At 38.3% G+C, this 17,982-nt stretch overlaps 1 protein-coding gene across 1 annotated transcript in view; it reads right to left on the bottom strand.

Annotated features, from left to right (window-relative positions):
- SPPL3 (signal peptide peptidase like 3) overlaps positions 1-17,982 on the bottom strand; it is a 128,295-nt gene that overhangs the window by 53,563 nt on the left and 56,750 nt on the right. The window lies entirely within an intron of this gene.

Raw genomic sequence — 17,982 nt, 5'->3', positions numbered from 1 at the left:
TTAACATAAAGAGTAAACGTATAGATTCACAGCTATTATTAGTTAACATTCACAGGATGTTAAATGACATCAATGTAAAAAATGCCATCTCCATATGATAGGCAATATGTGCTTCCACTCCCAAGTTAAAAAGTACCAAAACATCTACCAACTCTGTACACTTGAATTATCAATAGTATTTTACTGGTTTTGCTCAGTGATGAAGTAAAGCCTGTGTCTCTCTCCTGGATTCTAGTTTTATTTTTATAACTGCCTATTGGTTCTCTCCATCTAGGTGTCCCACAGAAGGTTCTTTAAAGTCAACAGGTCCAAAACTGAAGTCATTATTCTTCCCTTCATACCCAAATGTCTTAAGGAATGATATGATTCCCTCAGCATTCTCGACAGCCTGTTCTCTTACTTCCCACGTGTGACGACAGTCAGTCTCACAAGTTCCACTTCCGCAAATACCCTACTTCTCTCAATCCTACTGCCAATTCCTTAGCTCCCTTGTATGGCTTGACTATCAGAGATCTTTTTTTGGGGGGGGGGGAGGGGCACATTGCTCGGCTCGTGGGATCTTAGTTTCTGGACCAAGGATCGATCCCAGGCCCCCTGCAGTAGAAGCGCAGAGTCCCAGGGAATTCCCAACGTTTGCAAGTCTGTCTTCAGGAATTCACCGTGCACACTATCCATTCATGTTATGGATTTTCCTAAAACAAATTCCTCTTCATTTTTTTTCCCTCAGTAAATATTTAATGATGCTTCTGTGCCAGGCACTCTGCTAGCCCCCAGGGATGTAATAAAAAACAAGACTGTCTTGGTCTTGTCCCTGAATGTCTTTTCTAAAGGAATTTAAAAATTAAATTTTGTTCTAAAGCAATGAAAACAAAAGTTAACATAAGCAAGTGAATATAATTGTTGAAAATGTTATAAATTTTCAACAAGTACAGGGTACCTTGAGAATATATAACAGGTGGATTCTATCTAAGAACTAGGGGTGGGGGGGCTTCCTTAGTGGGGGCAGATGAATGAGAGAGACACAAGACTCAACAAAATAGGATTTGGTGATTGTTTATGAGGCTAAGAGAGGATCCCCAGGTTTCTGCTAAGCAGCTGATGGATGGCTATACCATTTGGCAAAAAAGGCAACAGGAGGTGCAGATTTGAAGTTCTGGATGTGCTGAGGAAACAGTTGGCTATCTGGGTCTAGAGTTCAGAAGCAGCTCTAAGCTAAGGATACATATTGGGAGCTCATAACCTTCCACATGGTAATTGAAGCCACGGGTGTGGGTGAGAAGAGGACCCAGGATGAAAGCCTGAAAATTCAGAAATTTAAAGATCAGAAAGAAGGAGGAGCTGCAAAGAAAACAAAATGAAACAGAGAAGGAGGAAGAAAACCCAGGATAGCATGGTAACTGATGAAGTGTCTTCAAAGAGCAGCAGGATCAGATGAGATGCTGCCTGAACTTAAATTGCTCTACCCCTTACCAGCAGTTAGTTTTCATTTGCGTTAATTACTTTGCTGATGTAATTAATTTTAAAGTGAATTAAAGTGAGATTGAGCAGCTTTTCGTATAATTAAGGGCCAACAGGCATTTTAAAAAGCAATTTAAAAGTTTTTTAGACTCCTGATCTATAAACCATGAAGGGAGCCTGTTTTTGGGGGGGGGCACTTTTCTTTTGATGGTGTTTTACTTAGATGACTTAGCTTTTCTGTACCCTTCATGTTCTGAAGAATATTGCCATTCCCTAAAAGGTAGATTAAACATTTAAACTTCCCAAACTCAGTGTCTTAAGGTTTGGTACTATTGTTTCTTTCTTTTGCTATAACTCTCAAATCAATGGAGACTCTCCAGAGACATCACTTAAGACTTCTAGAAGTCTGGGTTGAATTTTGGTTAAACCAGCTCTTCCTCCTCCACAGATTCTCTATGCTGTGCTCTACTCTGTGTGACTAACCATACTTAGTCACTGACTTTCCTCACAATCTGTTTTTCAAGGTGTAGTCTTGGCCATGTGTTAAATACCTTACGAAGAGACTGATTAGCACTACAGTTCTCATCTCCACTTTCTGGCGATAAGCATGCTACCCACTGCAGAGCTAAATGCATGGTTTCAGAAAAAAATGTTCTGATGTTTCATTTAATGGTTTCTTCTATACTGGACCAGTTTATTTTTCAAATAAATCTGTACGAAGAAAATCTGGTTAAAACTGACTCCTAATATAGCTCATGGTATTTTATAATTTATAATAAAACTTTTTAAAAAGTTTGAACAACTTTGCAAACTACCAAATATCATATAATTAGAAGTTATAATTTATTTCACAGTGTTATTTGTAAATTCACAAATTTCAACTCAAACTATCATTATGGAAGTTTTACAAAAAGCCTTTTAACCAAAAGAATTTATTATAAAATACAGAACATGGATTAAAATCAAAGGCCAGCAATCTTATTTTACAGTCCTCTGTATCCTATACTTCAGACTCTACCAAAGCATCAACAGAAATGTATCATCTTTCAGGCCCTCCCATTGAGGTGACTGTTTCCAGAGATGCTGGATTCACGATAAAGAAAGGAGGAATTACTCTACACTCTGAAGTAAAGGAATTCTTACAGAAATGCAAAAAGAAACTACATATGTGCATTTGAGACACGCTGAAAGCAGGTTAGCCAAACGTACTAAAAACAGACTTGAAGACTTTGCCAAATAAAGTATTAGTATAGGTCAGCTGTTGAGTTGAAACATTTTACATGGTCATTACGAAAACCATTAATTCTTTAACTACATTCCCCCAAGTCTTGATAGACAAAGAGCTACCAGAAAGTTCTCTCATATATAAAGTTATATTTCGCACCCTAAGATTTTTAGAACCATGCTGGATCTTAGGAGCTGCTCTACAGTCAAGCATCTATTTCTAGCTGCTTTACCAGCAAGTGCTTAGACACATATCCTGCTAAAAATCATGCCAAACTGAGACACAGAGAGTTCTGTTCTATAATGTGTTCTATGTGTCAGCCTGCCAGCTATACAATGAAAGCATTCTTGTCCACCCAACAAACCAAGCAACTACTATTCCAACCCTGCACACTGACCTAGAATAGCACTTGGCAAACTTTTTGGTCTTGAGACCATCTATACTCTCAAGGACCCTGAGAGCTTTTGTTCCTGTGGGTTACAGCTATTGATATTCACAATACTAGAAATTAAAAGTGAGAAAAAATTTAAATGCTTATTTACTAATTCATTTAAATATAATAAAACCATTACATGAGCACATAAATTACATTTTTAAAGGAAAGATAACTATTTTCCAAAACAAAAAATTTAGATGAGGGGCATCCTTTTACATTTTTGCAAACCTCTTTAATGTCTGGCTTAAATAGAAGATAGCCAGATTCTCATAATTGCTCCTGCATTCAATCTGTTGCTGTATGTTACTTTAGTTGAACTTTATGGGGGGGAAAAAATCTGGCCTTACACAGATGTGTAGCTGGAAAAGGGAGGAATATTGCAATAACCTTTTCAGATAACTGAGGATATTCTTCTTTGATACTATACTAAAATTCAACAAGTGGTAATTTCTTAAAGGTTACTTGCAGCGTGGAATCTGAAACCTTATCAGTGAATTAAAAAAAAAAACTATATTACATTAAAATCCCATGGACTATATTATAGTTGAATGGATCTTTTACCCATGGATGATTTTGTAACATCACGCATTGGTCACCTGGAAGACACTGGTCACTGAGTTATGCAGCTCTTCCAGATGCTGTTACATTTCATTACACAATATCTGAAAAACCACATTTGTTAATTTCATTTTTTTTTTAAAAAATTTTTATTTTATTTATTTTTGGCTGCATTGGGTCTTTGTTGCTGTGCGTGGGCTTTCTCTAGCTGTGGCGAGCGGGGGCTACTCTTCGTTGCAGTGTGCAGCCTTCTCATTGTGGTGGCTTCTTTTGTTGCGGAGCACAGGCTCTAGGCATGAGGGCTTCAGCAGCTGTGGCAGGTGGGCTCAACAGTTGCGGCTCACGGGCTCCAGAGTGCAGCCTCAGTAGTTGTGGCACACGGGCTTAGTTGCTCTGCAGCATGTGGGATCTTCCTGGACCAGGGCTTGAACCCATGTCCCCTGCATTGGCAGGCAGATTCTTAACCACTGCACCGGCCAGGGAAGCCCTGTTAATTTCACTCTTGAGGCTAATGATAATGGGCACAAAATTTCCAAAATTCCTATTTTCATGCAAATTTTATCACTGGCAAAAATAACTTTTTTCCCCCTTGAAGTAACAGGCTCACTTCATTCATTTTTGAGAAACTGTCTGCCACACACCCAAGTGTGAATAACTCCATAGTTTGTCCACTAGTCATCCTTCAAGTAAAAATGGAAGGTTCCAAGAAAAAAGTAGCTAGTTCAGCTGGCATTTTAAATGACTGCACAAGTGTTTTTCTTAAGAAAACCAATGGTATTTTACTATATAGCAGAAGTGCTTAATAAGAACTTTTAAAATTTTAATTGAAGTACAGTTGACTTACAATATATTAGTTTCAGGTGTACAACATAGTGATTCAGTATTTTTATAGATTACACACCATACAAAGTTATAAAATATTGACTACACTCCCTGTGCTATACATTACATCTCTGTGACTTATTTATAACTGCCGGTTTGTACATCTTAATTCCCTTCACCTATTTCGCCCTTTTCTCCCCTGTGGTAACCACTAGTTTATTCTCTGTATCTGTTTCTGTTTTGCTATATTCGTTTGTTTGTTTGGTTTTTTAGATGCCACATACAGCAGTATTTGTCTTCCTCTGTCTGACTTATTTTACTAAGCTAAACACCCCCAGCAGGTCCATCCTTGTTGTCACAAATGGCAAGATTTCATTCTTTTTTATGGCTGAGTAATATTCCACAGTGTGTGTGTCTATGTATACATACACATGCCCCCACATCTTCTTTATCCATTCATCTGTCAGTTGGCACTTAGGTTACTTCATGTCTTGGCTATTGTAAATAATGCTGCTATGAACATTAGGGTGCATTACCTTTTTGAATTAGTGTTTTTGTTTTCTTCAAATACCCAGAAGTGGAACTGCTGGATCATATGATAGTTCTATTTTTAATTTTTTGAGGAACTTCCATACTGTTTTCCATAGTGACTGCATCAATTTACATTCCCACTGACAGTGCACAAGGGTTCCTTTTTCTCTACATCCTCACCAACTCTTGTTATTTCTTGTCTTTTTGACAATAGCCACTCTGACAGGGGTGAGTGATACCTCATTGTGGTTTTGATTTGTATTTTCCTGATGATTAGTGACACTGAGCATCTTTTCATGTGCCTGTTGGCCATCTGTATATCTTCTTTGGAAAAGAAGGTCCTCTGCCCATTTTTTAATCGGGGGACACTCTGCGTTTTATTAGAAAAAAACAAGTGTGCTCAAGGATTGAGATTTAATAAAAGCAATTTTCACTGCTTTGCCCTAAGTGAAACTGCCTTTTTTTTTTAAAGCAGTGTGTGCATGGTGGTGAAGAATACAATGATTATTAGTTCAGTTTGGTGCCACTGTGTTGATTCATGTTACAGCAGCACAGCAATGGTTTTTTTAAATGCGCCACTGCAAGAAAAAAATGTCAAAATGAAAAAGGCAAATAACTTTATTAGCATTATGAAAACAGTCTGACCTTGTAGACTCCCTGAAAGGGTCTGAGTAAACCCCAGTGATCCACAGGCCACAATCTGAGAACTGCTGCCTTATACATTTCCCCACAAGCCCTGGCTATATAAACTGCTAGTATTTTCTCACACGCAATTCTAGCACATCACAAAACACCAAGGGTAGCTACAATTTTTTTGTGCTTTGCAAAATATCTGGCTTCAAATACAATATGCAAAAAATGACATATTCCAGGCCTAAGAAATGTTACAATCTTTCTCTTCATGGTGGAGTATATTGAAACAGAATTTAATTTGTATTTTTATCAAAAATATTGTCTATCATAAGGTCCACAATAATTCTCTTCCACATCTTTTCTTATTTTAAGGGAAAAAACCAAGTATGTATTCTAAGCATAGTAATGGAATAGGTGTCTCATCAAATAAAATTTTAATAAATTAAATCCATGTTTAAGATACAAAAAGACAAAAAGTAAGACAGTCATTTAAGAAGGTTACAATCTAGTAAAGACACACTGTACAAGGCGGCAGAATGTAATGTTTAATGGAGAAACAAAGTGCTATGGGACCTAATCAAACTTATAAGCTTTTGCACAGAAAAGGAAACCATAAATAAAACGAAAAGCTAACCTATGGACTAAGTCCCCAGTATAATCAAGGCAGCTGTGAAGCAAACACTGCATTTCTTCCTACAAGAGATTATGCGGTGCAAGCTCAGGAGCAGACGTTGGGTTGCTTTCCAAATGAGGGTGGGATGGGGTTTGGGGAACCTGGAATTCTAATATGACCTGTGTTATAGTAGCTGCTTAAATTTTTTTTAGCTGCCTTTTGATGAATTAAGGTATGGAAGTTTGCTGCTGTTTCCTATGTAAAAAGCTGTATCAGTAATCAGAATAGCAATATTTACCTGCAATAGTATTTAGTGCTGAATCAAGATATCAATTGATGTGATGTGACTAAATAAATCTTAAAATACATATATAATTGCAATGTTGGTGCTTTTAAAGTTTTAGAAAACCTTCATCTTTAAATTTGGCTCTCTGAAATAAAATTCTACTATAGATGGGATGTTACATTTAACTGTAAAACAAGCTTCTAGCATTTGGTCAAAAATAAATGAAAAGTATAGCCAAATCAGAAATCACAAACCACAAACACTTCTTTGTCCTTTTCTTAACGTGCAAATCTTAAACACCATTTTAAAAAAATTTAGTGTTATTTAAAAAATTCAAATAATAAGAAATGTGAAATGATGAGTCCCATTTTTAACAAAAGTGGGATTATGTGATATATTGGTCTTCAACCTGCTTCTTCCTGTAACAGTTTTCCATGCTGTTCTTTTAAATTTCTTCATAAACAAAACACAATGACTGTAGGAAAAAAAAAAAAAAGTTGAGGGAATTCCCTGACAGGCCAGCGGTTAGGACTCTGCGCTTTCACTGCCGGGGCCCGGGTTCTATCCCTGGTTGGGGAATTAAGATCCTACACGCCACGCTGCACGGCCAAAAAAAAAAAAGTTGATTCACCTCACTTGTTTCAGTTAACTTCATCTATAGAAGGGGGATAATAATGTAAAGTATTTAATACAGCACTTGACACACTACTCAATAAAAGACTGTTGTTATTACTTAGAGGAGGGAGTCACCAGCCTACATATAGCGCTATGGGTTGCCACACACCAGGAGTGGACAAACCATGACCTACTGCTATTCCAATAAACAGAGCCAAGCTCATTCATTCAAGTACTGTCTATGGCTGCTCTAGAGCTTCACTGGCAGAGGTGAAAACAGTTAACCCTTGAACAACGTGGGGGTTAGGGGTGCCGGCTTAGAGCTGGCCCTCTGTATCCGAGGTTCATCTGTATCTGTGGATTCAACCAACCACGAACCGTGTAATACTGTAGTACTTACTACTGAGAAAAATCTGCCTTATAAAGTGGACCCGCACAGTTCGAGTGGACCCCCATGTTGTTCAAGGGTCAACTGTAGTTGTGACAGCGACCATATGGCTCACAAAGCTCAAAATATTTACTATCTGACTCTCTACAGAAAGAGTATGTCAACCCTTGCTGTTTACTATTGTTACTGCACAAGGGTACCTGACCTAAGTTAGTAACCTCCACCCCAATCACCTTAGAAGTACTAGGTGCTTGCTACCCTGCTCTATCTTCTGCTGGCTTGTGCCCAGGGATGAAGGACTGCCGTTCCCCTGGCTCACGGCATCCCCTTGCTTCTGGGTCTGTAAGTAATAAATCTTAAGACTATTTCCTTGGTGTGGGGGTATTGAAACTGCACCCTCCATCAGAACGACCCTGTGGATTTCACTTCCCCAAAGTGGGAGCTCAGATGCTGAGGAAACTACCTGGGGACCCCGTGTGGGTGGTTTGTCCCCCTCATCCATCAGGTCAAAATCTACATGTTCTTAATTCAATACACCAGCTCCAGCTTCACAACACAGTAGGTGACAAAGTGTGGATTCAAATCCAGACAGTTTGAGCCCAGAGCTCTAAAGTACTCTGTGCTAAATATCTCCCAAAAGCAGACACTCAGCTGTCTGGAGAGGGCTCTTCTGTCCTTAGCAGTAACAAGAATATTTAATACCCTTGTTTTTTTCTAGAGATATACACAAAGAACTCATGACTGAAGTCTTTAGCTCGAATTAATCCACTATCACGCCTCTAAAAAGATTCAGATCAAATAACTACTGTCCAGGGCTCCAAGAGGAGGGGAAAAACCCCAATACAAATATACTGTTAGAAACCAAAACAATAATGAGAAGCCCTGGGTGATTTTACTTGTGAATTTTCTAATTAATCTTGACAAAAAGTGAGACATTCATAAGATGAATGTCCAAATTTTAAAGTCACACTAAGAAAAGACTACTTTTAGTTGGTAGTTATAAAGGATGCTGGACTCTATTCTATAGTTGGAGACTTCTGCCACTTGTGAGAATATTTTCAGAGAAAACTGTTGGTTTAGTACGAGTCAAACTCCTGTTTACAAACAGAGATTAAATTACGGTGTTTTAAAAGGTTGGGCTATATAAATTCCCCAAAACTTTCAGTTTTCCTCTACACACAGGTGCCGCAAACCCTCAGACAAATGTTACCTGGCCTCCCGTAAATAATAAACATGAGAACAACCTTTAAAAGGTGAGTAATTCATTAAAAAGTGTCCAAAGCCCTATCTGAAAGGCCTATGAGACCGAGAAATAAAACTGCTGTTATAGTAACAGTAACAGCAACAACAATAGCTAATGCTCTTGGGGCTCTCACTATGTGTTTAGACACTGTACTAGCTGTTTACATCTAACTCATTTTATCTTCACAACATTCCTTTGAAAAAGGCACTATTATTATCAGCTCTAGAGATGAAGATACTGAAGCACAGAGAGATGAACTAATTTGCCCAAGGAGGAATAAGAGCTAGCATGCCAAGCCAGGTAGCCTGTCTCCAGATCTAGAGGTCACACTCTAAACCATTTCACAATATAGTAGTAACCCCCTTATCCACCGTTTCACTTTCCACAGTTTGCTACCTATGGTCAACTGCAGTCTGAAAATATTAAATGGAAAATTCCATAAATAAAACAATTAATAAGTTTTAAATTGCACATCATTCTGAATGGCGTGATGAAATCTTGCACCGTCTTGCTCTGTCCTTCCCGGACGTGAATCATTTCTTCATCCAGCATATCCACTCTGTATACCTACCCTCCCATTAGTCACTTAACCTTCTCAGTTATCACATCAACTATCATGGTATCATAGTACTTGTATTCAAGTAACCCTTATTTTACTTAATAATGGCCCCTAAAGCGCAAGAGTAGTGATACTGCCACAGTAAGATATTCTCTTACCGTGCTTAATTTATAGCAAAATGGTACAGTCACTTTAGCATCAGTTTGACAGTGTCATATGAAGGTAAACAAGTTAGCATATTGACCCAAGAGAAATGAAAATATATATCCACACAAAATCCTAAATGTGAATGTTTACAGCAGCTTTATCCAAAATTGCCAAAAACTGGAAACAATCCAAATGTCCATCAACTAGTGAAAGGATAAACAAACCGTGGTACCTTTATACAGTGGAGAACTACTCAGCAATAAACAGATACAAACTACTGAGCAATGCACTGTGTATGTATGAATCTCAAATGCATTATGCTCAGAGAAAGAAGGCAGCCTCAAAACACTACAAATATATCCCATTTATATGACATTCTAGGAAAGACAAAACTGAAGGGAGAAAAAAGAGACTAATTGCCAGGGGTTGGGGGTGGGAGGAGGGATGATTACAAAACGGCATAAGGGAACTTTGGGGGGCAATGGAAATGTTCTATTTCTTGACTATGATGGTCCAAGACTATGTGTGTTGTCAAAATTCACAGAACTCTACTCCTAAAAAGAGTGAATTTTACTGTTTGTAAATTATACCTAAAGAAATCTGACTTCTAGAAAAGTAGGGGGAAAACGGATGACTAGCTGATGTATTAAGAACATATTATGACTTCCCTGGCCGTCCAGCGGTTAAGACTTCACCTTCCAATGCAGGGGGTGCGGGTTCGATCCCTGGTTGGGGAGCTAAGATCCCACGTGCCTCGCGGCCAAAAAACCAAAACACAGAACAGAAGCAATGTTGTAACAAATTCAATAAAGACTTTAAAAATGGTCCACATCAAAAAAAAAATCTTAAAAAAAAAGAACAGATTATAGAAGCAACCTAAGTGTTCAACAACAGATGAATGGATAAAGAAAATGTGGAACATATATATAAAATATATTTCATATAAAAATATATATAAATAAAATGACTACTCAGCCATAAAAAAAGAATGAAATTTTGCCATTTGCAACAACATGGATGGACTTGAAGAGTATTATGCTAAGTGAAATAAGTCAGACAGAGAAAGACAAATATTGTATGATACCACTTATATGTGGAATCTAAAAAATACAGCTAGTGAATATAACAAAAAAGAAACACAGATATAGAGAACAAACTAGTGGTTAACAGTGGGGAGAGGGAAGGGGAAGAGGGTAGAGGATTAAGAGGTACAAACTACTATGTGTAAAATAACTAAGCTACAAGGATATATAGTACAACACAGGGAATATAGGAATACAGTCAAAAATTTATACTAATTATAAATTAGTATAGTGGAATATAACCTTTAAAACTGTGAATCACTATGTTGTACACCTAAAACTTATGTAATATTATACATCAACTATACTAAGTAAGTAAATAAATAAATATCAACCTTGTGGGGGGAAAGAACAGATTATAGCGTGGTAACGCAGAAGCAGAGAGAACAGGCTACTGTGAGAATTGAGGCACAAGATGACAGATGACAGATGATGGCTGGCACTGGGGTAAAAGTCATGGTAACGGTGAGAAGTGATCCGATTCCAGTTATAGTTTGAAGATAAAGCTCTGCAGCATTTCCTGATACATTGAACATGGAGCACGAGAGAAAGAGGAGCAAAGGATGAGTACCATGGTTTTAGCCCGACCAAGTGGAAAGATGGAGCCACCACCAACAGAGATGGGAAGGCTACAGATGGAACAAGTGTTGGAGCGGGAGGAAGGGGGGTTGGGGAGTGGGGATCAGGAACTCAGTTCTAAGTTCTAGTCTGTTGTAAAATAGAGATTATGCCATTACTTAACTCATAGTTTGTTTTGTTTCTGTAGACATCACTGCATTCTCCATTTCAGTTGGAAGTCCTACTATGCAGACTTTGTTGTGACCCTAGAAGGAAGCCCAGCCATCATACAGTTCTGCTCATTGCAGCTTGATGGGTCTACCAGCTCTCACTCCCAAGTTAAACATGTTCCTCTTTTACAAAAGGGAAAAATGTGTTCACTATCTTTGGCTCCTTTAATCAGGTTCCACTTACACCCCTCTTGAAGAAATTCCTCCATGTTACTATTTCTATATTTCACTCCTTATGTTCAATGTTTATCCCACTAGTTTATGCGAAGGAGAGGTTGTATACTTTGGGAATTCATGTCTGAATCACTTATATTTCTGATACAGCTTTTCCTTCCTATTATGGAGTTTTTCATTTCTACTAGTAAAGTGCGTGCTTAATAGAAAAAAAAACAAAACAAAAACCTTTGTTCTCATTTCTCCCATCTGTTAGCAGTTCCTCCTAAGTTCTGTAGCTCCTGATCCTTTCTGCAGAGTCTCTCTATTCTCTCCTTTACATTGACTATCATTTTAATCTGAGAGTTGAGAAGAAAGAAAAAGCTACTATAGATTCCCACTGAAAGGTTTTCTTCTCTGAAGAGAATGCCAGTGCTGTTTCCTACGGTAGCACTGTCACCTAGAAACCAAAATTCTCAGCTGACATAACATTTCAGGGCTAATCTAATTCCTAGGAAACTACTTGGCACAGTCCAATACATAAAAACCAGCAGTACACTTGCCTTTATACCACCAACAATCTTAACTCTCAAATTGTAAATTCCTAATAGTAATTATAGCTCCTTGGCTTTATTGACCATTTAATATGTGTGGGGTGCTGTGCTATGTGCTTTATTTATTTTTTTAACATCTTCATTGGAGTATAATTGCTTTACAATGGTGTGTTAGTTTCTGCTTTATAACAGAGTGAATCAGCTATACATATACATATATCCCCATATCTCCTCCCTCTTGCGTCTCCCTCCCACCCTCCCTATCCCACCCCTCTAGGTGCTCACAAAGCACGGAGCTAATCTCCCTGTGCTATGCGGCTGCTTCCCACTAGCTATCAATTTTACATTTGGTAGTGTATATATGTCCATGTCACTCTCTCACTTTGTCCCAGCTTACCCTTCCCCCTCCCCGTGTCCTCAAGTCCATTCTCTACATCTGCATCTTTATTCCTGTCCTGCCCCTAGGTTCTTCAGAACCTTTTTTTTTTTTTAGATTCCACATATACGTGTTAGCATATGGTATCTGTTTTTCTGACTTACTTCATTCTGTATGACAGGCTCTAGGTCCATCCACCTCACTACAAATAACTCAGTTTCGTTTCTTTTTATAGCTGAGTAATATTCCACTCTATATATGTGCCACATCTTATCTATTCATCTGTTGATGGACACTTAGGTTGCTTCCATGTCCTGGCTATTGTAAATAGAGCTGCAATGAACATTGTGGTACATGACTCTTTTTGAATTATGTTTTCTCAGGGTATATGCCCAGTAGTGGGATTGCTGGGTCATATGGTTAGTTCTATTTTTAGTTTTTAGTGATGTTGAGCATCCTTTCATGTGTTTGTTGGCGATCTGTATATGTTCTTTGGAGAAATGTCTATTTAGGTCTTCTGCCCGTTTTTGGATTGGGTTGTTTGTTTTTTTGATATTGAGCTGCATGAGCTGCTTGTATATTTTGAAGATTAATCCTTTGTCAGTTGCTTCATTTGCAAATATTTTCTCCCATTCTGAGGGTTGTCTTTTCATCTTATGTTTTCCGTTGCTGTGCAAAAGCTTTTAAGTTTCATTCAGTCCCATTTGTTTATTTTTGTTTTTATTTCCATTTCTCTAGGAGGTGGGTCAAAAAGGATCTTGCTGTGATTTATGTCATAGAGTGTTCTGCCTATCTTTTCCTCTAAGAGTTTGATAGTGTCTGGCCTTACATTTAGGTCTTTAATCCATTTTGAGTTTATTTTTGTGTATGGTGTTAGAGAGTGTTCTAATTTCATTCTTTTACATGTGGCTGTCCAGTTTTCCCAGCACCACTTATTGAAGAGGCTGTCTTTTCTCCACTGTATATTCTTGCCTCCTTTATCAAAAATAAGGTGACCATATGTGTGTGGGTTTATCTCTGGGCTTTCTATCCTGTTCCACTGATCTATATTTCTGTTTTTGTACCAGTACCATACTGTCTTGATTACTGTAGCTCTGTAGTATAGTCTGAAGTCTGGGAGCCTGATTTCTCCAGCTCCGTTTTTCTTTCTCAAGATTGCTTTGGCTCTTCGGGGTCTTTTGTGTTTCCATACAAATTGTGAAATTTTTTGTCCTAGTTCTGTGAAAAATGCCACTGGTAGTTTGATAGGGATTGCATTTAATCTGTAGACTGCTTTGGGTAGTATAGTCATTTTCACAATGTTGATTCTTCCAATCCAAGAACATGGTATATCTCTCCATCTGCTTGTATCGCCTTTAATTTCTTTTATCAGTGTCTTACAGTTTTCTGCATACAGGTCTTTGTCTCCTTAGGTAGGTTTACTCCTAGGTATTTTATTCTTTTTGTTGCAATGGTAAATGGGAGTGTTTCCTTAACTTCTCTTTCAGATTTTGCATCATTAGTGTATAGGAATGCAAGAGATTTCTGTGCATTAATTTTGCATCCTGCCACTTTACCAAATTCATTGATTAGCTCTAGTAGTTTTCTGGTAGCATCTTTAGGATTCTCTATGTATAGTATCATGTCATCTGCAAACAGTGACAGCTTTACTTCTTCTTTTCCTATTTGGATTCTTTTCATTTCTTTTTCTTCTCTGATTGCTGTGGCTAAAACTTCCAAAACTATGTTGAATAATAGTGGTGAGAGTGGACAACCTTGTCTTTTTTCTGATCTTAGAGGAAACGGTTTCAGTTTTTCACCACTGAGAACGATGTTGGCTGTGGGTTTGTCATATATGGCCTTTACTATGTTGAGGTAAGTTCTCTCTATGCCTACTTTCTGGAGGGTTTTTATCATAAATGGGTGCTGAATTTTGTCAACAGCTTTTTCTGCATTTATTGAGATGATCATATGGTTTTTCTCCTTCAATTTGTTAATATGGTTTATCACATTGATTGATTTGCATATATTGAAGAATCCTTGCATTCCTGGGATAAACCCCACTTGATCATGGTGTATGATCCTTTTAATCTGCTCTTGGATTCCGTTTGCTAGTATTTTGTTGAGGATTTTTGCATCTATGTTCATCAGTGATATTGGCCTGTAGTTTTCTTTCTTTGTGACATCTTTGTCTGGTTTTGGTATCGGGGTGATGGTGGCACTGTAGAATGAGTTTGGGTGTGTTCCTCTCTCTGCTATATTTTGGAAGAGTTTGAGAAGGACAGGTGTTAGCTCTTCTCTAAATGTCTGATAGAATTCGCCTGTAAAGCCATCTGGTCCTGGGCTTTTGTTTGTTGGAAGATTTTTTACTCACAGTCTCAATTTCAGTGCTTGTGATTGGTTTATATTTTCTATTTCTTCCTGGTTCAGTCTCAGAAGGTTGTGTTTTTCCAAGAATTTGTCCATTTCTTCCAGGTTGTCCATTTTATTGGAATATAGTTGCTTGTAGTAATCTCTCATGATCCTTTGTATTTCTGCAGTGTCAGTTGTTACTTCTCCTTTTTCATTTCTAATTCTGTTGATTTGAGTCTTCTCCCTTTTTTCTTGATGAGTCCGGCTAATGGTTAATCAATTTTGTTTATCTTCTCAAGGAACCAGCTTTTAGTTTTATTGATCTTTGCTATCGTTTCTTTCATTTCTTTTTCACTTATTTCTGATCTGATCTTTATGATTTCTTTCCCTGTGCTAACTTTGGGGGGGTTTTGTTCTTCTTTCTCTATTGCTTTAGGTGTAAGGTTAGGTTGTTTTTTTTTTAAATTTAATTAATTAATTAATTTATTTATTTATTTATTTATTTATTTTTGGCTGTGCTAGGTCTTTGGTTCGTGCGAGGGCTTTCTCTAGTTGCGGCAAGTGGGGGCCACTCTTCATCGCGGTGCGGGGACCGCTCTTCATCGCGGTGCGCGGGCCTTTCACTATCGCGGCCCCTCCTGTTGCGGGGCACAGGCTCCAGACGCGCAGGCTCAGCAGCTGTGGCTCACGGGCCCAGCTGCTCCGTGGCATGTGGGATCTTCCCAAACCAGGGCTCGAACCCGTGTCTCCTGCATTAGCAGGCAGATTCTCAACCACTGCGCCACCAGGGAAGCCCGGTTAGGTTGTTTATTTGAGATTTTTCTTGTTTCCGGAGGTAGGATTGTATTGCTATTAACTTCCCTCTTAGAACTGCTTTTGCTGTGTCCCATAGGTTTTGGGTCATCGTATTCTCATTGTCATTTGTTTCTAGGTATTTTTTAATTTCCTCTTTGATTTCTTCAGTGATATCTTGGTTACATAGTAGCGTATTGTTTAGCCTCCATGTGTTTGTACTTTTTACAGTTTTTTTCCTGTAATTGATATCTAGTCTCATAGTGTTGTGGTCGGAAAAGATACTTGATACAATCTCAATTTTTTAAAATTTACTGAGGCTTGATTTGTGACCCAAGATGTGATCTATCCTGGAGAATGTTCCATGAGCACTTGAGAAGAAAGTGTATTCTGTTGTTTTTGGATTGAATGTCCTATAAATATCAATTAAGTCCATCTTGTTTAATGTAGCATTTAAAGCTTGTGTTTCCTTATTAATTTTCTGTCTGGATGATCTATCCATTGGTGAAAGTGGGGTGTTAAAAGTCTCCTATTATGATTGTGCTACTGTCAATTTCCCCTTTTATGGCTGTTAGCATTTGCCTTATGTATTGAGGTACTCCTATGTTGGGTGCATAAATATTTACAATTGTTATATCTTCTTCTTGGATTGATCCCTTGATCATCATGTAGTGTCCTTCTCTGTCTCTTATAATAGTCTTTATTTTAAAGTCTATTTTGTCTGATATGAGAATTGCTACTCCAGCTTTCTTTTGATTTCCATTTGCATGGAATATCTTTTTCCATCCCCTCACTTTCAGTCTGTATGTGTCCCTAGGTCTGAAGTGAGTCTCTTGTAGACAGCATATATATGGGTCTTGTTTTTGTATCCATTCAGCCAGTCTATGTCTTTTGGTTGGAGCATTTAATCCATTTATGCTTAAGGTAGTTATCGATATGTATGTTCCTATTACCATTTTCTTAATTGTTTTGGGTTTGTTATTATAGGTCTTTTCCTTCTCTTGTGTTTCCTGCCTAGAGAAGTTCCTTTAGCATTTGCTGTAAAGCAGGTTTGGTGGTGCTGAATTCTCTTAGCTTTTGCTTGTCTGTAAAGGTTTTAATTTCTCTGTCAAATCTGAATGAGATCCTTGCTGGGTAGAGTAATCTTGGTTGTAGGTTTTTCCCTTTCAACAGTTTAAATGTCCTGCCATTCCCTTCTGGCGTGCAGAGTTTCTGCTGAAAGATCAGCTGTTAGCCTTATGGGGATTCCCTTGTATGTTATTTGTTACTTTTCCCTTGCTGCTTTTAATATTTTTTCTTTGTATTTAATTTTTGATAGTTTGATTAATATGTGTCTTGGTGTGTTTTTCCTTGGATTTATCCTGTATGGGACTCTCTGTGCTTCCTGGACTTGACTGACTATTTCCTTTCCCATATTAGGGAAGTTTTCATCTATAATCTCTTCAAATATTTTCTCAGTCCCTTTCTTTTTCTCTTCTTCTTCTGGGACCCCTATAATTCGAATGTTGGTGCATTTAATGTTGTCCCAGAGTCTCTGAGACTGTCCTCAATTCTTTTCATTCTTTTTTCTTTGTTCTGCTCTGCAGTAGTTATTTCCACTATTTAATCTTCCAGGTCACTTATCCGTTCTTCTGCCTCAGTTATTCTGCCAGTGATTCCTTCTAGAGAATTTTTAATTTCATTTATTGTGTTGTTCATCATTGTTTGCTTGCTCTTTAGTTCTTCTAGGTCCTTGTTAAATGTTTCTTGTATTTTCTCCATTCTATTTCCAAGATTCTGGATCATCTTTACTATCATTACTCTGAATTCTTTTTCAGGTAGACTGCCTATTTCCTCTTCATTTGTTTGGTCTGGTGGGTTTTTACCTTGCTCCTTCATCTGCTGTGTGTTTCTCTGTCTTCTCATTTTGCTTAACTTACTGTGTTTGGGGTCTCCTTTTTGCAGGCTGCAGGTTTGTAGTTCCCACTGTTTTTGGTGTCTGCCTCCGGTGGCTAAGGTTGGTTCAGTGGGTTATGCAGGCTTCCTGGTGGAGGGGACTGGTGCCTGTGTTCTGGTGGGTGAGGCTGGATCTTGTCTTTCTGAAGGGCAGGACCACATCTGGTGGTGTGTTTTGGGGTGTCTGTGACCTTATTATGATTTTAGGCAGCCTCTGTGCTAATGGGTGGGGTTGTGTTCCTGTCTTGCTAGTTGTTTGGCATAGGGTGTCCAGCCCTGGAGCTTGCTGGTCGTTGAGTGGAGCTGGGTCTTAGCGTTGAGATGGAGTTCTCTGGGAGAGCTTTCACCATTTGATATTACATGGAGCTGGGAGGTCTCTGGTGGACCACTGTCCTGAACTCGGCTCTCCCACCTCAGAGGCACAGGTCTGACACCCGGCCGGAGCACCAAGACCCTG

The sequence above is a fragment of the Balaenoptera acutorostrata genome, chromosome 13 (assembly GCF_949987535.1).
Source record: "Balaenoptera acutorostrata chromosome 13, mBalAcu1.1, whole genome shotgun sequence".
NCBI classification, from domain to species: domain Eukaryota; kingdom Metazoa; phylum Chordata; class Mammalia; order Artiodactyla; family Balaenopteridae; genus Balaenoptera; species Balaenoptera acutorostrata.
The sequence above is the reverse complement of the archived record's forward strand: the minus strand, read 5'-3'. Positions and strand labels throughout refer to the sequence as shown.